The sequence below is a fragment of the Staurois parvus genome, unplaced genomic scaffold (genome assembly GCF_062004578.1).
Source record: "Staurois parvus isolate SC_StPar_1 unplaced genomic scaffold, SC_StPar_1.0 ptg001200l, whole genome shotgun sequence".
Lineage (NCBI taxonomy): Eukaryota > Metazoa > Chordata > Amphibia > Anura > Ranidae > Staurois > Staurois parvus.
Genome location: NW_028318996.1, coordinates 3,489,565 through 3,511,992, shown reverse-complemented (window position 1 = coordinate 3,511,992; position 22,428 = coordinate 3,489,565).

Below are 22,428 nucleotides of genomic sequence, written 5' to 3'. Positions count from 1 at the left end.
ATAGTGCTGATATGCTGATCCCAATTCATCACACAGTTTATTTTTTCACAGAATTATTATTATACAGGATTTATATAGCGCCAACAGTTTGCTCAGCGCTTTACAATATAATGGGAGACAATACAACGACAATACAGTTCAATACCAGAGGGATAGGAGGGCCCTGCTCCTCGGAGCTTACAATCTAAGGGAGGGGCTAGTGGTACAAAAGGTAGTAACTGTGGGGGATGGATTGGTAGGAAGAGTAGAAGATTCCATTGTTAGCTGACGGCAGGATAGGCTTCCCTGAAGAGATAGGTTTTCAGAGATCACCTAAAAGTGAGCAGAGTAGGCGGTAGTCTGATAAATTGGGCTAGAGAATTCCAAAGGATGGGGGAAGCTCTGGAGAAGTCCTGGAAACCAAGTATGGGAGGAGGAGACAAGGGAGCTAGAGAGCAGGAGGTCGTGCGAGGAGCAGAGAGTACAGTTTGGGTGATATTTGGAGACAAGATTGGTGATGTAATTTGGGGCAGAGTTATACATGGCATACTGAAATGTCACAAGTGACATTGCAATAACGTTCCATTCCCTGCAGTGGCGAAAACAATGTGGTGGTTTGCGTCGCAACACTGAACTGCCCTCATAGAAAAGAAAGCTTTTTTCCTTGTCTGTGCATTGAGGCTGCGCTGGAAATAGCAGCAAGTCCAACCCTACTGCAACTAGTGTGAAGGGGCCTTTATTGTGTTCACCTTTACCCAACGTTGAGAAAATTCAGGCATAGACATGGCAAATGTGTACTGGAGGCATTATGCAATGCATAATTTGGGTGATTTAGAAACTGTGCTGTTAGGCTGTCAACAAGCAGTTTGGTAAAACATGCAGGACTTGATGTCCCAGATTTTGAGCTTCACTTGTGATTATAGGGCTATTTCTGATGTGCTGCAGGAAAATAACCAGCAACCACAGTTTTACTACCTAATGTAAAAATTAGTATGTATTGTAAGGATTTTCTACGACCAGGCTGTGTTCAGCAACTGCACCAGGGTGGATAACACTGGTGGGAACCCTTAGGCTACATCCAACAGTCAAGTCCAGTTTTAGCAGTAAGTTAACCATCTTTACATAAAGTAGATAAACATCAATTTATGGTACGACACCTACAATTAACCCTTTTCAGAGATGTCATATTGAGATATGGAATTCAAAAAAGGTAACAGTGAGCACTCATAAATCAACAATGAAACAATGATGTCATGAAAAGCTTCACATATTTAGACAAACCTGCCAGTCCACAAAAAGTACAGTCCCTTTGTTTCACAACAAAGATGGCTTTATCCAAGGTAAACAAATTTTAATCTTGATACATAGATAAGAAATGATGACAGACTGATGGGCAAGATCAGGATGGATGAGTTTAAGAATAACAAGTTTTGTTTCTAGAAAGCAAGAAGTGAAACATTACAATTGTGATTTTCTGGCACTGTGCAAGATGAAGCTATATCAACCTAGAACTATGAAAACTATGAACAGTTTATAGAATAAGCCTTTTCTTTAAATCAACCATCCAAATATCAACAATGATACATGGCAGAGTGACACGGTTAAATATAAGCTTAGAAAACACACAAAGCTTTATCACAGAAAGAACTTATTTCCTTTGCACTCCAGATAAATGGGAACTCTTTTTGTAAACTCAGCTTCTCTGACATTGAGAGATTAATATTTAAAATGTCTGACTTTGCCGGATTTATTTTCAGATTTGATAGCTTACCATACTGTTTTAATACACTCATCAGGTTAGGCAACGTTATTCTAGGGTTAACAATATAGAACAACATATCATCTGCATATGCTGCCACCTTATATTCCACTTCCCCTATCTTTATTCCTGCTATATCTACATACTTCCTTACCCTCGCCAGCACAGGTTCCAAGGACAGTACAAATAACAAAGGAGAGAGGGGGCATCCTTATCTAGTACCGTTGTACATTTTAAGAAACTGGAAGAGGGATTCATTGACCTTAATTGCCGTTTTCGGACCATTATACAACCCTTTTATCCACTTTAGCATTTTAGGCCCTATTCCTAGCACCTCTAGCGTGACAAACAGAAATCCCCAATTAATCCTATCAAAGGCCTTTTCGGCATCAATCAATAGGAGTATTGCTGGCACTTTCTCTTAACTCTTTGTAAGAGGATCAAAGATCTCAAACCATTGTCTGTTCCTGATCCAGGTGTACCCACTCCAGCAACAGCTCTTTCAGTCTCGTTAGCAGCACCTTAGCATATAATTTTGTATCAATATTTAATAAGGATATAGGCCTATAACTGGCACACTATATTGAATTGAATAAACAACAAGAATGATCGCTATATAAGCTTGCAATTGCTCCTCCCTCATTTCCAACCCCTCCCCGAGTGCATTTGCATAGCTACACATTTTAGGGACAAGGAGATCTCTAAATTTTTTTAAATATCCCACAGAATATCCATCCGGACCCAGGCTTTTTTCTCCAGCTGTGTTCTTCAAGGCCAAATTAATTTCCTCTGGGGTAATAGTTCTCTCAAGGGCCTCTAATGTTTCTTCTGCTAATCTTGGCAGCTCCACCTCACTTAAATATTTCTGCCTAATTCGTTTTCTTTTTCTCCTCCGGTCCTTTTGATTTCTACGGCTCACGTCATACAGTTCACTATAATATTTTTGGAGCCTGTTAGCGATATCAGTAGTGGCACACACTATTTCTCCTTTCCCATCTTAAACTTTTTCTATAAAATTTTTTAATCTCTTTTCCTTTAACCTCCTCATTAAGTATTTTCCGGGGTCTATTCTCCCACTGGTATCTTTCTTTTGAGACCCTCTTAAATATCCTCCTTGACTCTTGTACCATGAGATCTTTTAACTCTTCTCTCTTAAAAATTATCTTTTGATAGACGTCTATTAATATCTTCTTTTTATGTAACTGTCCCAACTTATAAAGCTCTTCCTTTACCATCTTTATTTTTTGCCTCTTTTTTTGCCCTAGAATCTGTCGTGTATTTCCCCCACTTGCGATTCCTATTTTGGAATGAGACTCAAACCACACACGCCCACTCTGAATCCTAGTTCGTGCCATTGGTTGATTCAGAGTTTGACCGTATGTTTAGCCTCTGGGTGACCCACCACATTGGAGTTCCCCCTACCCCTCACTCCCGCGATCTTACACCGGGGAGGAAGAGGGTCGAGGGCAAAAAGAGACATGGCGCAGCAGGAGGAGCATTCTCTGTTTCCTGCGCATCTCCTCTGCCTGCATTTCTAGTTTGTTAATTAATTGAGCATGTGCCTCCATAGTTTCCTCTACTTCCTCCACTCGCCTTAGTATTCGACCCAAGACATTGCATACATCCCCCCATCTCGCTTTTCATGGATAGCTCCAATTTTGAAAGCATTTCCGTTGTCTCAGTCTTTGTGGGTAATTGTAATGAAGCGCCTTGATATTCCATGACACTTAGTGCCATTTCACTGTCCGCATTTATTGATTCATTAATCTGGTTTTCTACCTCAATCCCAAATGACAGTCTAGATTGCTCCCCAACCGAATTTCTACTTCCTTCTTGCTTTTTATCCCATATTCGTTGTTCCTGGCTGTTTTCCTGTGGATGGATGTATTTTTTAATTGTGCTAACATTTGCACTCTATTGGGGGGTTTTACAGCCCCCCCTTTCGCTGATCTACTCTTCATACATATTTAGTTCTCCGAGTACTTTTTTTTCTTCCTTTTTTAGTATACAGATGTATTCATACTGTCCCCAGAAAAGTTCTTATTTATACTATTTTTCTACACAGTCCGTGATTTCCGCCAGGCGACTTTAGGGGCATACAACAGTTCTACCTTTCGCTGAGAACTCCTGGTATATGTTGTTTCGCTGCATCCCCCCCCCCCCCCCCACTGTTCCAAATTTCAGATTTTTACTGCTAGACCTTCTGTATTAATAAACATTTAAATGTCCCGCTGTGAAGCATGGGGACTCACCATCGCCGACCATGCTCCAGGTACATAGGCAGCCATCTTATAACGTTCTCCTGTATCTGGCAGGTCTCAGATCCTCTATCCTGTACATACTCTTATTCCTGTGGGGAATTTTAGTAGGTCTCAGTGAGGAGTTTCTGGGTCCCCAGTCTCCTGATGATGTTTCCCTGGGAGAAGGGGGGTGACTCGCCTTCTGTGCTTGACCCCCTCCTTGTCCGCTGGGTCCTGCTCTTCAGACTCACCCAGGTGTCTGAGCACAGTTTCCCAGGCCGTCTTCACCTGCCGCACTCTGCTGCTCACCAGTCCCTGTGTCCTATGGATTGAGAGTCCCCTCCTGCCACCCCTGTAGCCACCTTCTCGCCGTCCATTACAGACCCGACTCCAGCTCCATCTGGCTTCTGGGCCAGCACCTTCCTCAATCCCGGCTCTACAGCCATCACCTCCGTATCCCAAGCACACGATCCTGGCTGGGACCACGCACAGATCCCGAGCGGCCTTCCCACTTTACGGTGCAGGAGCCATCAGCTGCATGCTAACTAGGGTCTGGGCAGCGGTCCACTCCTCCAGCGGTAGGCGCCCAGAGCTCCCCTTACACACGGCCTCACGGCGCCATGTTTCGGCCCCTTGCAACTGAATTTATAACATTTGTATCACGTTTTTTCTGGAATTTTGGATGATATTCTGTCTCTATCATTTAAAATACTCCTATGAAAAAAAAAAATTATAAACCCTTTATTTCTTTGTACGTGGGCAAACTTACAATATTTGCAGAGGATCAAATACCGTATTTTTCGCTCCATAAGACGCACTTTTTTCCCCCCAAAAAAGGGGGGAAATGTCAGTGCGTCTTATGGAGCAAATATGGAGCGGCCGGTCCGGTATTTCCACCACCGCCGTGTCAGAATACCGGGCCGGCCGCTCAGCTCTGCAGCAGGACCTTACCTGTTCCTCGGTCCATCGCTGCGCAGGCTTCCCGCATCGGCTTCTTTAATGTGGGCTCTCGGCTTGACAGCCAGGTGCCCAGTGCGCATGCGCGAGTAGCGCTGCACTTTGTGAATGGTATGGCGTCTTTTAGGACACATGACAGGTCCCAGAAGACGGCGGACCAATCACAAAGATCAGCGCTTCTCATGCATGCGCACTGGGCACCCGGCTGTCAGCCGGGTGCCCACACTAAAGGGAGGACAACTCCGCGGAAGTGGGAGAGGGTACCTGTCAAATTCAGGTACCTGCTCCCTCTCCCTCCCCAAAGGTCAGCAGTCATCTCCTGTACTGTCCGCAGGCTCTGGTCATCTCCTGTACTGTCCGCAGTCTCTGGTCATCCCCTGTACTGTCCGCAGTCTCTGGTCATCCCCTGCACTGTCCGCAGTCTCTTGGTCATCCCCTGCACTGTCCGCAGACTCTTGGTCATCCCCTGCACTGTCCGCAGTCTCTTGGTCATCCCCTGCACTGTCCGCAGTCTCTTGGTCATCCCCTGCAGTGTCCGCAGTCTCTGGTCATCCCCCTCACTGTCCGCAGTCTCTGGTCATCCCCTGTACTGTGTCCGCAGTCTCTGGTCATCTCCTGTACTGGGTCCGCAGTCTCTGGTCTTCTCCTGTACTGGGTCCGCAGTCTCTGGTCATCTCCTGTACTGTGTCCACAGTCTCTGGTCATCTCCTATACTGTGTCCGCAGTCTCTGGTCTTCTCCTGTACTGTGTCCGCAGTCTTTGGTCTTCTCCTGTACTGTGTCCGCAGTCTCTGGTCTTCTCCTGTACTATGTCTGCAGTCTCTGGTCATCTCCTGTACTATGTCTGCAGTCCATTGGTTCAGAATATTTTTTATCTTGTTTTCTGCCTCTAAAACCTAGGTGCGTCTTATGGTCAGGTGCGCCTTATGGAGCGAAAAATACGGTAATTATTTTCCCCACTGTAAAGGGGGCTCTGAAGCAGACTCTGAAGTAAATGGGTTCTGATATATATAGTGTGAAATGCCAATGTGTCATTTTCCAGAACTTGTAGTTTGCTATTGTTTCCGAAATATGAGCTCCAAGTAGAAGCCCACTGAATGTAATATTTTATTGAAAGATCCCATTTGGAGTGCTAATCATCAGTTTGGCACCTTAGCCTCAGATGTGATACTGGCAATTATGATGCAGCTTATGATGTTTTTGTGGTCACCACAAATCAATGCACAGAATGTTTGCACATGCACAAATCAAATTCTAGGGAATACTTGTCAACTCAGAAATTCATTATCCCTGCAGTGACTCATGATAATCAAATGCAAATTAAGATACAATCTGTAACTTCGGGATCTGAATCCCAGTTGCTAGTACAGACAAGAGACTGGAATACTGGTTTCAATGGTTGCTAGATACAAGCAGATATCTAGACAGCTCTGCCAACATGCATACACTGTCTATATCAAAATATTAAGCGCATTTTCCCTAGAAAGCCAACCCCTGAGCTGTGCATTATCCCTTTTCTGATGGGAAAATACATTTTATCAGCTAAAACAGAAGTATTCACTAGGTCATGAACTTTAGTTAGCATGTTCTCATACAGCACATTTTAGGAAGAGTATGTGTTTTACAAGGTCAGCATGTCAACCTGTTTGACAGTCTGAAAGCAAACACTGAAAAAACTGACAGGGAATGAAGCTTTCACCCACAGGGGCTGCTGCTCCTTGCTGGCTCAGTTTCAGCAAAACATGTTTGCAGATAAGCCAAATCCATGCACACCTGAAGGCTGATGTCATTTTCCTGTCCTTTAATTTCACGTTACATGCAGCTCTCAGGTAATAAATGATGTTTTTATGCATTAGTCACCTGACAGTTTTATCTTTCAAATAATATCTCTGAGTCCAATGTACCTTAATTCACCTCTACACACCTTAATGAACAATGTACCCCGTGTTTCCAAATTTTACAGTGTGTGGAACTTCATATTTATGAAGTAGCACAATACAATGCATACTATATATGGATTTACAACATAAAGGTGATAACAATATTCTGCACCTGCAATCCTAACAGCTTGATGTACTAATACCAAATAACCATAGCAAATAAAGCAACTCTAACGCCACCTAAGTACCCGCGCATGCAAACTTTACGTACAATTGAGGAATATGTAAAATAATTTTGCTGTCTCAGGAAACCCCAAATAAAAAGATTATATCTATATCTCATGGTAAATTAGTGTGATCACTAAGCTATTAAAAGTTTTAAATGAAAGAATAAAGAATATGGTATATCTAGAATATTTGGCACATCCTCCCTTGCTGTATATGTCAACAATATTCATGAAAATAAATGAATAGCTGGAAAAAAACACAGACGGCAGTGTCTCCTTACACTAGTTGTCAGTGGAAAAGTGCCCTCTTATGCTAGTGGTCCAGTAGAGAAATACCGTCCCACATTGGTGGTCAGTGGTAAAATGCTCTTTACATTTGTGGCCAGTGGAAAAAATGCCCACTTGCACTGGTGACCAGTGTAGAAGTGACCCCCTTACATTGGATATCAGTGGGAAATTGCCCCGTTACATTGGTAGTCATTTTAAGTGGGAAATCAATCACTTAGTCATCATTCAACGTACAGTTGGTGAACTCTGGAGAAACAAAGGAGTTCCCGGAAATGCGTCAAACTTTACATCGTGCCTGCGGTGCAATTCTTTCTTAATGGCACCCCAAATGCAGATAGCAGTCATGCAAAGCTCACTGCCAAAAAAGGAGCACAAGCTACTTTGGCCAGTTTGTCGCATATGGAGCAGCCCATTCAATTAGATGGGTTGTTCTATCCTGTCGCACAACAAACAGCTGCACCCTGCACAAAGATTTTCCAGCTAATGGACTACAATCTATGTACCTGCAGCCTGGAAGCGATTGTTACTGGGTCAGGTTAATTACGCAATTAACCGTGCACACTGCCACCACCGCCTTTTTGTAGAGAAAAGGAGGAAACTCGCCAATATTAGCAATAACACTATGATGTTTGAATAATCATCTGTATACACACTGTCTCCGCAGGCAGAGGTATATAGAGGTTTAAAAAAACATAGTAGCGCTCTTCAGAGGCAGGGATTCTTAGTTTGAATTAAAGAGCTTTAGAAACAGTTCAACACTTTTCAGATAATAGGATTTATTACTAAAAAGGTCAAAAGGGTGCAATAAAAATATTTACAGACAAAGATGTAGCCAATATATATATATACAGTTGCAAGAAAAAGTATGTGAACGACTTGGGATTACGTGGAGTTTTGCATGAATTGGGCATAAAATGTGCTCTGAACGTCATCTAAGTCACAACAATAGAAGAACACAGTCTGCTGAACATAACACTACACAAACATTAGATGTTGCCATGGTTTAATTGCACATAACATGTAAACATTCACAGTGCAGGGAGGAAAAAGTATGTGAGGCCCTAGCTTAATGACTTCTCCCAGAGCTAATTGGAGCCAGGAGTGAGCCAACCTTGACTCCAATCAGTGTGATGATATTGGATGTGTCTCTGACAGCTGTCCTTCCCTTAAAAAACACACACCTGTTTTGGGTTTACTGGTTTCAAGAAGCACTGTCTGATGTGAACCATGCCTCGCAGAAATGAGCTCTCAGAAGACCTACGATCAAGAATTGTTGACTTGCATGAAGCTGGAAAGGGTTACAAAAGTATCTCCAAAAGCCTTGATGTTCATGTGTCCACGGTAAGACAGACTGTCTACAAATGGAGAAAGTTTAGCACTGTTGCTACTCTCCCTAGGCGTGGTCGTCCTGTAAAAATGACTGCAAGAGCACAGCGCAGAATGCTGCATGAGGTAAAGAAGAATCCCAGAGTGTCAGCTAAAGACCTACAGAAATCTCTGGCACATGCTAACATTTTTGTTGACACATCTACAATAAGGAAAACATTAAACAAGAATGGAGTACATGGGAGGACACCACGGAGGAAGCCATTGCTGTCCAAAAAGAATATTGCAGCACATTTGAAGTTGCAAAAGAGCACCTGGATGTTCCACAGCACTACTGGCAAAATATACTGTGGACAGATGAAACCAAGATTGAGTTGTTTGGGAAGAACACACAACACTATGTGTGGAGAAAAAAAAGGCACAGCACACCAACATCAAAACCTCATCCCCACTGTAAAACATGGCGGAGGGAGCATCATAGTTTGGGGCTGCTGTGCTGCCTCAGGGCCAGGACGGATTGTTGTCATTGATGGGAAAATGAATTCCAGAGTTTATCAAGACATTTTGCAGGAAAACGTACGACCATCTGTCCGCCAACTGAAGCTCCGCAGAGGATGGGTGATGCAACAGGACAATGACCCAAAGCATACAAGTAATTCAACAAAACAATGGCTGCAACAGCACAGAATATGCCTTCTGGAGTGGCCCAGTCAGAGTCCTGACCTCAACCCCATTGAAATACTGTGGCATGACCTTAAGAGAGTGATTCACGCCAGACATCCCAAGAATATTGCTACACTGAAACAGTTTTGTGAAGAGGAGTGGTCCAAAATTACTCCAGATCGTTGTGCAGGTCTGATCTGCAACTACAGGAAACGTTTGGTTGAGGTTATTGCTGTCAAAGGAGGGTCAACCAGTTATTAAGTCCAAAGGTTCACATACTTTTTCCTCCCTGCACTGTGAATGTTTACATGTTATGTGCAATTAAACCATGGCAACATCTAATGTTTGTGTAGTATTATGTTCAGCAGACTGTGTTCTTCTATTGTTGTGACTTAGATGACGTTCAGAGCACATTTTATGCCCAATTCATGCAAAACTCCACGTAATCCCAAGGGGTTCACATACTTTTTCTTGCAACTGTATATATATATATATATAAATACAGAGAGCAATACCACAACAGAGCGATAACAGAAAGAAGTTTAGAGAGGCAGAATACTTGCCATCAGCCTTGGTTTAAGCAGCGTTTAAGTGTCAGAGCAAAAGGGTGCCTTTTCTCCCAAAGTTGGTTCCTGATGTTAAAAAGGGAGAATTCTTCAACTTACTTCTCCAAACCTGACAGCCTTTTTCTAGGAACTCAGCAGAGTGTCTCCTTATAGCAGAGAACCAATCGCCTCCTTTGGGGAGGGGTGTTTTAGGCGGGGAACTCAGGCTATGACCAAATCACTCCCAGTTTATATCATGGTCAATAACCTTCCCTAGGTGCCTGCAGCAGCCTAGCCACTAGTAGATTAATATGCAGAATGATATCCTGAACGTCCCGACATCAAACATGCCATATTTCACTATTTCAGCTAGAACTATATGGCTTTCTGCTCTCCTGTAGACTTCAACTAGGGGTGTAAGATATCAGGCAACTCACATTAAACTGAGCTATCTGAATATATGCTTTGTTCGATTGTAATTATTTCCTATCTCCAGATATGAAATTATATGGAAAAGTGGGTTTTAAATGTGGTCAGTTTTACGGCTATCCCGGAATGCGTTTGAAGTCCAGTGAAAGACTGGTTTATGGCTTTACAATTAGCTTCAGAGCAAGAGTTTCACAGACATACTGGGCCAAGGCTAATTGGAGTGTATAACCATGAAGCTATCCCGCTGGGCCTGATGCCTGTGAACTCAGCATACATACAGACCACATTCCTGAGGGAGGGGGATTGGAGGAAGAGAATGATACAAGATGGAGGATCCTTAGCAAGATAGATGACCGCGTCCATCTCTGTGTGCACAATTGCTACACCGAGCAGGTTCACTCCCGAGCTGCTGTTCTGTGTGTCCATTCACACACAGAGCGCTGCTCAGTCCCACCCGTTCTCTCCTCATTGGCTCACTGGCTGTGATTAACAGCAGCAGGAGCCAATGGCTACTGCTGCTATCTCAACCGATTAGGAGGGAGAGACAAAGGGGAGCAGCGGCTCTCGTGCACATCACTGGATCAAGATGGGGCTCAAGTACGTTTTATGGGGGGCTGCTGCACAGAGAAGGTGTTTTGCCTTCGTTCAGAGAAAACATGCAGGTAAAAAAAACCTTGAGCCTTTAGAACCACTTCAAAAAGTTACTAAACCCACAACAGTAAAATCAGTTTGTATATGCAGTAAAGCATGCTTGTTATACTTGAAATTAGGTAGGTGGTCTTTTTCCTTTTCCTTGGGGGCCCCCTCAAGATACCAATGGTCACACCTGGACACAGCTACGAGATCTCGGAAAGTGAATGCACTCAAGTCACCTCAGTTGCGATTGCAAACACTTCAGTTTTATTGGCATAACATCAGGGTTATTATACTGTAGTCTTTGGGCAAACACACCCTCAGACCATCCAATCAAATACATGTACATTTTTTTACCTTAACTCAACAATTATTTGTATGAGGTTTGCATTTTCACTCTTCTGCTTTATCTATCATGCCATACAGACCATGGCTGTAATCTGACCCAACGCCCAAGTTGTGGTTACAACTTTTCAGAAATGAGAGTAAAGCTTATCTGCTTTTTTTGTCAAGTTTGCAAAAACACTCATTTCTACATGAAGCTGGCATAGACAGTTTTGTTAGTGTGTACATATCTCATATATGTATGTTAAACTAGCATTTTGTATTAGTGTATACAAAATGGATTCAGTTATATTCCATTTAATCCTTTCAATACTCACTGTGGAAACTAAGGGGTTAATTCTCTGCATTGTGTAAAAATGTTTGATCCTGTCTTCTCTGATCCTCCCCTTCTTCCAGTGTCCCCCTCTTATCCCCTGATAAGACATATCATGAGGAGTCACTCTGCACATGCTCAGTTTGGTGTGAATTGCTAGAGAGTTTTTTTTTTCTTGGGAGAGAGCATGTGATCAGCACAGGGCCAATCAGCACTGTCCAGACAGAGGTCAGGGGTTCTGCAGTCTCCTACAGCAAAATAACTCCTCCTTCAAGGTTTAACATGTGCTCAGCTGAACACTGATAGAAGTCACAAGACTGCTCTAACTGCTGATGAGAAAAGGTACTTAGCAGTTTATATTTACTAAAATAATTGCACTTCCATGTTCTGTGTACTGTGGGAGACCAGATATAGTGAATGCAGGGTCCTGTGCTTAGTAACACTTTAGGCATTTGTGCAAGCTGCACATCAACATTTCTGTTAATATGGAATCAGCTTAAACACAATCCATAGCCTGAAATTTAAGAGATTAATTGTCTGTCCATAGCTCACAACAAAAACTTTCAAGGACAATCTAACACCACATTCTGAGGACAATGTTCTACTAAAATTTTCTGCGAAATTGTAGCAAGTAGACATGACTTGCACGAACATACTAAGCATTTCATATTGCCATGTAACCATAAAAATTGTCATTTAAGCATATAAAAAAAATTTTTCTTCATCATTTTTAAAGAATGCAGCCAAATTCATAAAGTCAAGCAAATTATTGTTACATTTTGCCTTTAGATACACTCTAAATTGCAAGTATGACTTAGTTTTGGATAGAGAAGGAAGAGTCAGATTTTTATTGGTGTTTGTCTCTGGAGATATGCATTCTCTTTATCTGTCCTGTTGACAGCCATCTCCAGGGCAGAAAGTTCTGAGAAATCCAAATGTCACATGAATAGAGGGGAAATCTTTCAAGTCTGCTGATAAATGTCCATGATAGTATTTACTCTCACTTCCTGTCATGTGTTTGGTGAAGTGAAATCTCCCTCAAAGGGCCTGATGGGGTTTTAACCAATTCCTATTCACTTCAAAAATAAGTTTTTGCTTTTCAAATATTTTAAGGAATGCAGTCAAAATATGAAATCAATTGTAATTTTCTTTACTTGTCAAAAAGATCTAAGTTTTGTCGATGGTTACAAAAATATTATTATAAGTTCAAAAGGGTCTAACAAAATCTGTTTCATTTTCACACAGTGAAAGAAGCTGATTATGAATGATATTCTCCACATTTAACAGCCATCAGCAGCTGAGCTCTTATTTCTTATTGCAACAGCCACTCTACAATAATCAGTCTGACAGTGAGATATGACTTCAATCTATATCACATTTTATACTCATAACTTTGTGTGTGGTATATATTTTCATTCTCATTTACTTACAGCTGCTTGCAACCTAATATAGACATGCAACAAAACGTCATTTACACCACCAAATGAGTTTTAACAGTTGTCCCATTAATCTCATTATCATTTTTTTCAAACCAATGATGCACTTTAAATAAACTATGCTGTGTCTAGACAGAAAGAACATTCAGTATAGAATTTTAATCACAACATATCTGCATTCTTTCTACAATAAAGTTATATTATTATTATTTGCAATACCATACATTGAGAATTTGTACTTAATCTTTAATAGTAAAATCTTGTAATGTTCTCCTAGATTGTAAGCTCTAACGAGCAGGGCCCTCTGTTTCCTCTTGTACCATAGTGTATTGTAACTGTAATGTCTACCTTCATTTTGTAAAGCGCTGCACAAACTGTTGGCAATATATAAATCCTGTATAAATAATAATAATAACAAAAAAATGTACAACATATGAAATAATCTATATATACATAAGTGCAGCGCTTAATAAAGTGACAAATAACTAGTGAAAATGTGTTATAATAAATAGCCCATCCAAAAATAAAGAAAAAGTCCCCAGAGGCTGTGATGACACAAAGGAAATCCAAGGACAGTTGTGTCACCAACCACTCATACGAAAGGCTTACCAGAAAGGCATGACCCCCTGTTAAGAGTGGTCAATCGCACTTTGTTATAAACAACCCAGAAAGTCGGACAATCGGATCCTCCTCCAGATGACCAAGAGAGCAAGAAAAGACCTTCCAAACAGTGGACCTTAATTAGGGTAGCTACACCACAGAGGATAAAGTTCAGACTCATGGTAGGAAACTGGAACTTTAGCTGTAGTCCTTATAAAGGAGGGACACCAGATTTCTAAGCGCCGGTTGCTGCCAATGACAACAGCACAAGACAAAGGGCTGAAGACACATCCTGGGCCCCACAAGTCTGAACTTTATCTGTATATATTCTTTATTGCCTGGTATCGGGGTTTTTGTGTTCAGCTGTTATATGTTTACACTCTATTTTGATTATTTACTATAATTTTCATAAGCGCAGGTTTATATATATTTAAATATGAAAAAAATCTATCATCTAACTACGTACAGAAACCCTCACAATATTTTACACATATTCCAGGGTAATATTGCTCAGCTGTAATTATGAATCCCTTTAACCACTTATGCGCCGGAAGATTCTACCCTCTTCATGGCCAGATAATTTTTTACTATTTAGCACTACGCTATTTTAACTGGTAATTGCACAGTCAGGCAATGCTGTACCCAAATGAAATTTGTATCATTTTTTCACGTGAACAGAGCTTTCTTTCGGCAGTATTTGATTACCAAAATGTTTTATTTGTTATTATATAACCAAAAAAACACAACTTTTTTTGGAAAAAAATACTATTTTTTACTCTCCGCTATAAAACATATCCAATAAAAAAAATTTAATTTGCTATATGTCTTTGGTAAAACAGAATCCCAATGAGTGTATATTAATTGGTTTGCGTGAAAGTTATAGTGTCTACAAATAATTACTGCAATTTTTATTTAATTTTTTTTTAATACTAGTATTGGCAGTGATCAGAAACTTACAGTTGGACTGTTATAGTGCAGTGGGCAATCTGACACAGACACTTTGTGGGAACTGACATCTCCAGTGACACCAATGCAGTGATCAGTGCTAATACTATACACTGTCACTGTATTAATGACACTGGCTGAAAAGGGGTTAGCATCTATGGTCAAAGGGTTAACCGTGTGCCCAACAATGTTTACTGTGTGTAGTATGTGCTGCTTTTACTAAGTGATGTGCCTGTTTGTTAAAAACAGCACATAGCCACTGTCGGTTCTATCATTCGCTCAGCGGACCAGCAGGTCCTGGCTATAAATCACATTTCCAGCAACCTTAGAATGTTGAGAAAGTAACCAAGTGCCAGGGTTCACATGCTGGCTAAGGCTAGAGTTACATTGTTGCAGTGGGTTAACATGCAATTATTTGTGTATTAAAGTCCAGTTGAACTTCCAGTTTATATTAGCCAAATACATTTCAGGTGTATCAAAACAAAGTCCTAAAGTTGGTTTTCTTATCTAATCAGTTGCAAAACTTGTCCTTATCTAGCATGCTGCAGAGAAAGGCCCTTGCTGTGTGGCAGCAGTTGTCCCTGTAGGGGCCAGGAGCACCAGCAGAGGACCCCTAAAAAGATAGGATTGGGGCTGCTCTGTGCAGAATCATTGCAGAGAACAGGTAAGTATTACATGTTTGTTATTTTTTTTTTTTTTAAACTGAGCCTTTAGTGTTACTTTAAAGCGACTGTAAAGGCAATTTAAAAAAAAAATAACTTACCTGCTCTGTCCAGTGGTTTTGAATGCATGAAGGTAAAAAACCTTGAGCCTTTAGAACCACTTTAATAGGAGGGCGCCTGCAGGAAAAATAAGTAGACAGTACTGGTGGGGGACCACTAAAGAAGAGGAAAGGGACAGCTCTGTGCAATAATGTTGTGCAGAGCAGGTATGTATAAACCTCCTTTTATTTTAATGAAAAAAAAAAAAAGCTTTAGTATTACTTTAAAATAAGAAATACAAATAACAAATGATTTGACTGGTTATATAGCCAACACAGACATTTCCCTTTTCCAGGTTTTACAAAGCAACTATGTTGAACATTCTGCAGCAGAAGAAAATAATTTCTACCATGGGCAATTTCTATTCCCTATCCCTCTTCCTTACATAATGTAACAGCTTCCTGCCCATGATTCCAACCAACAGAGTAAATCCCAGCCAAGTTCATGTGGCATTTGCAGATGTAGAGTGGCCCCGTGATCAGATAGACTGTACCGACGCCAGGGTGTCGCATTCTATGGATAGCTATGAGCCGGAGCTGGGATGCCACCTGGCTGTGTGAGAACTTCAGATGACCTCTGGCTACTCTGAAGTAAAGCAAGTCAAATACAAGAACACCCTCTATTGTAATTAGAGCACTTGAGATTGCTTTGTCTGCAGCGGTTACAAGCTGCACTAAATACCCCACTCAGGAGTGAGGACCACCCTGGAGAAAGAACTCAGACCAGTGCTGAGTTACAGCAACTGTTCTTCTCAGTCAGAGTGGAGTGACATTTAAAAGAGGGGTTGAAGCTGGAGGAGAAACATACAGGTGTGAGTGGGAAAACTGATTGTGGCTATACAAATTGTGGATTTAATAATAATAGTAAGTAGAGTCTAAATTATGCTAAGGAATGACAAACACAATTATTAACCCCTTAAGGTTCACTAGTAGTAGATCTGTGTCCTGGTAAGATAGGTCTTGAAGAACAGCAAATCTTCTCTGGTTTATAATTGTGCTTTACCAATGAGCCTTACAAGAACATTGTAATGGTTTAGGGTATTTTTTTTAGGTTCATACACATTTAAACTACCATATATTAAACATTTGGTTTACAAACATATGTTTGAGACATAACCAAGAAATCCTAGAGTGCCTTGGGTTAGCAGACAAAAGGTTGATTTGAAGATCCATTTGTTAGATTGAAACCTTGCTCCGAGCCTAAGGATACAAGCTTAAAGCTGTATTAAACTGAAAAAATGAATTTTTTTAAAATATGGTGGGTGTAATTAGTTTTCTTTTTAGGGTTTTTTCTTTATTTTCCCCTGGTGATCCAGCCAGTAAGTCTTTTATTTTTCAACATACTTTAACCCTTTCGCTGCCAGGTCCGTACAGCCTACAGACCTACAGCACTGCTTCCAACTGACTAAAAACTAAAAATTCTTCCTGCCCGTACGTCTTTAACCCGTACGTCTGACGTCACTTCCGGTGAGTGGAGCGCACGCTGAGCGGTGCGTTCCAGCGGCCATCTTTTGGGATCTGTGCATGTTTGGTCTCTGTGGAGCTTCTGCTGTATCCTGGAGCTGTGATGTGAGATTCCAGAGGAGGTTGTCTGACATTCATTGTCCATCTGGAAGAAGCTTGTCCTAATAAATATGCCTTTTTAAAGTGATTTAAATGTGAGTGGCCTTAATCCTTGATTTTATTTAAAAACGGTATTTTGCAATATCACACTGAGATTTTCTCTCCCCGGTTGTATGGTGGAGCCTATACTGAAGGTGAGGATTCCTATAGAGTGGATACGAAAGAGGGTTTAGGATCCCATAAAAATTCCTGAAAGGCGTTTCATTCACCTAAATCTGGTGAGTGCATTTGATGTTGGTTTGCACGGGTGGAAGGTGGAAGTTTTCTTTGCATTAGAAGAATTTTTGATCTTTTTGCACGAATTTTTTGAGATTTATGAATTTTTTTTGTCTATTATCATGATGGACTTTCACTATTAATATAATTGTTTATATATGTTTGCACTTTATATATTGATTTGATATAGAGGTCTATGTTTGCGCTGTTTATTTATATTTATCACACTGCTTCCAACTGGCCAGGTCTGTACGCCACACAGACCTGACTTCCTCATTCTGATATATGGTCATCGTCACTTCCATAACCATGAACATATATCAGAACTGTTCATCAGATTATTCTGAACAAAGCAATAGCTCTGATTAGTGGCTAACAAGCCGCTGATCAGAGCTATTGACCTAAAATGCGACTGCCACCACCTGCAGCTCCTTCTCTGTCTCTCACCCTTTGAAATGACAAGACTCCCTCTTCTGCCTCTCCCGACGCTTATTGCAGAGCCTCCCTGCTGCTGTGACCCCCACTGCATGCGCCAATTACCCCCCCCGAACCAATCCCCTGTGGCTCTGCAATTACTATCTTCCCTGCTCTGTCTCTCCCGCCAATTACTGCAGAGTAAGCCACTCTGATCACCGCACCCTTCCTGTGTCCTTCCCCCAGTACCAATCTCCGCCCTGCATCCATTACTCCCCTTGCCCCCCCAGCCAGCACTGATTCCTATGACTGTGCGACTATTGGCTTCCCTCCTCTGCTTCTCCCGCCAGCAATTGCACAGCCTTTAAAGGGTTCTTGCAGGCTGTAGCTGTGACCCCCACCCACCTCTTCGTTGCCCCCCCCATGATTCCCCATGGCCCCACTAATCAGCGCTTATGGATGGCATTCCCTCCACCCCTTCTTGCCAGCTGCAGCTGCTGCCTGGGAGACCGTGACTGTCAAGATGTAGAGTGGGGGGGCTGGTTAACCTGTGTTTAGCAGCCCCTTTTCTTTTCTAAATGAACAAATTGATCGGTAGCGATCACTCTGTTCATTCATCACTGACACATCATAAATGTCTACTATGCATCACTTTGTGAATGAAACATAGTAAATAGTGTTTACTATATAATTTTGTGAATGAATAGGAGTCTGTACAGACTGTGCAGTGCAGCTCAAGCTGCAGAGAAAGGAGCAGTCTTCAGTTCCTTTCTCTGTCTCAAAAAAGAGACATTAGGAGTCTGTTTAGACCCCTGATGTCTCTCCAAAATGAAAGACACCTGGTAGCCAGAAATCCTGCTGAATGATAGGAGATCAAATACTTATTTCCCACATGAACATGCAAATCAGTGCATAATTTCTTAGACATGCATTTCATTTGAATTTTTTGTTGCTATTCGGTCTCTCAGTGATACAATACACATACCAATCGTTTTTTAGACTGATAATTTCTTTGTGAGTGGGCAAACATTCAAAATCAGCAGGGGATCAAATTCTTATTTCCTTCACTGTACATACAGTGGGGATCGAAAGTTTGGGCACCCCAGCTAAAAATTTGTATTAATGTGCATAAAGAAGCCAAGGAAAGATGGAAAAATCTCCAAAAGGCATCAAATTACAGATTAGACATTCTTATAATATGTCAACAAAAGTTAGATTTTATTTCCATCATTTACACTTTCAAAATAACAAAAAACAAAAAAATGGCGTCTGCAAAAGTTTGGGCACCCTGCAGAGTTAATATCTTGTACTGCCCCCTTTGGCAAGTATCACAGCTTGTAAACGCTTTTTGTAGCCAGCCAAGAGTCTTTCAATTCTTGTTTGAGGTATCTTTGCCCATTCTTCCTTACAAAAGTCTTCCAGTACTTTGAGATTTCTGGGCTGTCTGTCACGCACTGCTCTTTTAAGGTCTATCCATAGATTTTCAATTATGTTGAGGTCAGGAGATTGTGAAGGCCATGGCAAAACCTTCAGTTTACGCCTCTTGATGTAATCCCCCGTGGATTTCGAGGTGTTTAGGATCATTATCCATTTGTAGAAGCCATCCTCTCTTTAACTTCAGCTTTTTCACAGATGGCATCAAGTTACCATCCAAAATTTGCTGAAATTTTATTGAATCCATTTTTTCTTCTACTCGTGAGATGTTCCCTGTGCCACTGGCTGCAACACAACCCCAAAGCATGATTGATCCAACCCCATGCTTAACAGTTGGACAGAAGTTCTTTTCATTAAATTCTGTGCCCCTTCTTCTCCAAACGTACCTTTGCTCATTCCGGCCAAAAAGTTCAATTTTAACCTCATCGGTCCACAGAACTTGTTTCCAAAATGCATCAGGCTTGTCTATATGTTCATTTGCAAAGTTCAAACGATGATTTTTGTGGTGAGGACGTAGAAGAGGTTTTCTTCGGATGACTCTTCCATGAAGACCATATTTGTACAAGTATCTCTTTATAGTGGAATAGTGTACCACAACTCCAGTGTCTGCCAGATCTTTCTGGAGGGATCGTGCAGTCAAACGAGGGTTTTGAATTGTTTTTCTCACAATCCTGCGAGCTGTTCTGTCTGATATTTTTCTTGGTCTTCCAGATCTTGCTTTAACTTCCACTGTTCCTGATGACTGCCATTTCTTAATTACATTCCCAACAGAGGATATTGACATCTGAAAACGCTTTGCTATCTTCTTATAGCCTTCTCCAGCTTTGTGAGCGTCAACTATTTTCAGTTTCAGTTTTCTAGACAACTGCTTAGAAGAACCCATGGTGCTGATTGTTGGGGCAAGGTCAGATGAGTCTGGGCATTTAAAACCTTTGAGATTGACATCACCTGGTCTTCCCAGACGATGATTGAGAACAATCCATGACACTGGCAGGTCTCAGCTTGGCAAAGGGGGCAGTGCATGCCATAAATTCTGCAGGGTGCCCAAACTTTTGCAGAATTTTTTTGTTTTCTGTTATTTTGAAAGTGTAAATGATGGAAATAAAATTTAACTTTTGTTGACATATTATAAGAATGTCTAATCTGTAATTTGATACCTTTTGGAGATTTTTCCATCTTTCCTTGGCTTCTTTATGCACATTAATACAAATTTTTAGCTGGGGTGCCCAAACTTTCGATCCCCACTGTACATTGTTTATATATTACTTCATCTCTGTGCGCCAGAATTACCTCTTTACTGTGGCTTATTTGGGTCCTACTCTTAGAATGATCCTAGCTTCTTCGTGTGTTTCTGAGAACATTTCTTTCATAGGATGAGTTCTACAATAAAATCAAGACATAGATCAATAAACATTATAATACATTAATCAAAACAATATTATACCAACATAGTGTAAACCAGTGTTTCTCAACTGGGGTTCCGCCGCAAATCAACATTGTGGCAGATGTACACCGCCCAATATAGTTTCTAGTAATGCACGCTGACAGTCAGTACTGTCAGAGCACATTGATACCCGATGTTTCCTCTGTAGTTCCGGCTCCTGAGAACTCAGAAGGAGGCGCCGGGAGTAATGCACAGAGCGGGAGCTGAAGGGGGAGGTGTTCCCTTCTTTGGCAGCGCTGATTGCAAGACGGTGATAGGGAGCACAAAGCACGAGCCCATGACTGGATCAGGAGGTGAGATCGCTTGATGATTCTGTAGCGGTGCCATGCAGAGTATAGTGAAGTGGGTGCAGAGGGGGGCAGAAAGACTGAGCAGTGTGTGTGTAGGGCAGCAGTCAATACAGACTGGAGGCTGAGCAGAGAGAAAGAGCACATGGCTAAAGCAGGAGGTGACATCCAGTGTTTGGCAGCATTGATGCAGACTGAAGAAAGGGGGAGTGCACAGCTGGAGAGTAGCAGAAGGTGAGATCATATTAGCTCAGGGGTGGGCAAACTTTTTGACTTGAGGGCCGCAATGGGTTCATATATTGGACCCGGGGGCCGGACCAAGAGTAGATGAATGATGTGTATGTGTCATCCATAGTAAGTATAGTAATATTCCCCCATAGTAAGCATAGTAATTAATCCCCCATATAGTAATTCATCTCCCATAGTAATTCATCCCCCATATAGTAATTCATCCCCCATATAGTAATTCGTCCCCCATATAGTAATTCGTCCCCCATATAGCAATTCATCCCCCTTATAGCAATTCATCCCCCATATAGTAATTCATCCCCCATATAGTAATTCATCCCCCATATAGTAATTCATCCCCCATAGTAATTCATCCCCCATAGTAATTCATCCCCCACATAGTAATTCATCCCCCATATAGTAATTCATCCCCCATAGTAATTCATCCCCCACATAGTAATTCATCCCCCACATAGTAATTCATCCCCCATATTAATTCATCCCCCATATTAATTCATCCCCCATATTAATTCATCCCCCATATAGTAATTCATCCCCCATATAGTAAGTCCCCCATATAGTAAGTCCCCCATATAGTAATTCATTCCCCATATAGTAAGTCCCCCATATAGTAATTCATTCCCCATATAGTAAGTCCCCCATATAGTAATTCATTCCCCATATAGTAAGTCCCCCATATAGTAATTCATTCCCCATATAGTAAGTCCCCCATATAGTAATTCATCCCCCATATAGTAATTCATTCCCCATATAGTAAGTCCCCCATATAGTAATTCATTCCCCATATAGTAAGTCCCCCATATAGTAATTCATCCCCCATATAGTAAGTCCCCCATATAGTAATTCATTCCCCATATAGTAAGTCCCCCATATAGTAATTCATTCCCCATATAGTAAGTCCCCCATATAGTAATTCATCCCCCATATAGTAAGTCCCCCATATAGTAATTCATTCCCCATATAGTAAGTCCCCCATATAGTAATTCATCCCCCATATAGTAAGTCCTCCATATAGTAATTCATTCCCCATATAGTAAGCCCCCCCTGTGTCAATTCACTTACCTTTGCTCCTCCGCGCGTTCCTCTCGTATTCCCGCGCCGTTCTGGTCTTCAGGGAGGACTGTGAGAGAAGAGTTCGTCACGCTGCCCCGCCTACATCCTGGCTGCCCCGCCTACATCCTGACAGCTGCAGAGTCCTGACGCCCGAGAGGAGGGAGGGGGCGGCCATCCTAGAGGGGGGGCGGCCATCCGAGAGGAGGGGAGGGGAGAGGAGGAGAGGAGGTCGCCCGCCCGCCCGAGAGGAGGGAGGGGAGCGGGCGCCCGGCACACAGGAGAGCCGCATCTATTGTAAAGAGCCGCGGCTTGCCGACCACTGGCCTTGCGGGAGCCTAGCTCCGCGGGCCGGATTAAAAGGTCCGCCGGGCAGTATACGGCCCG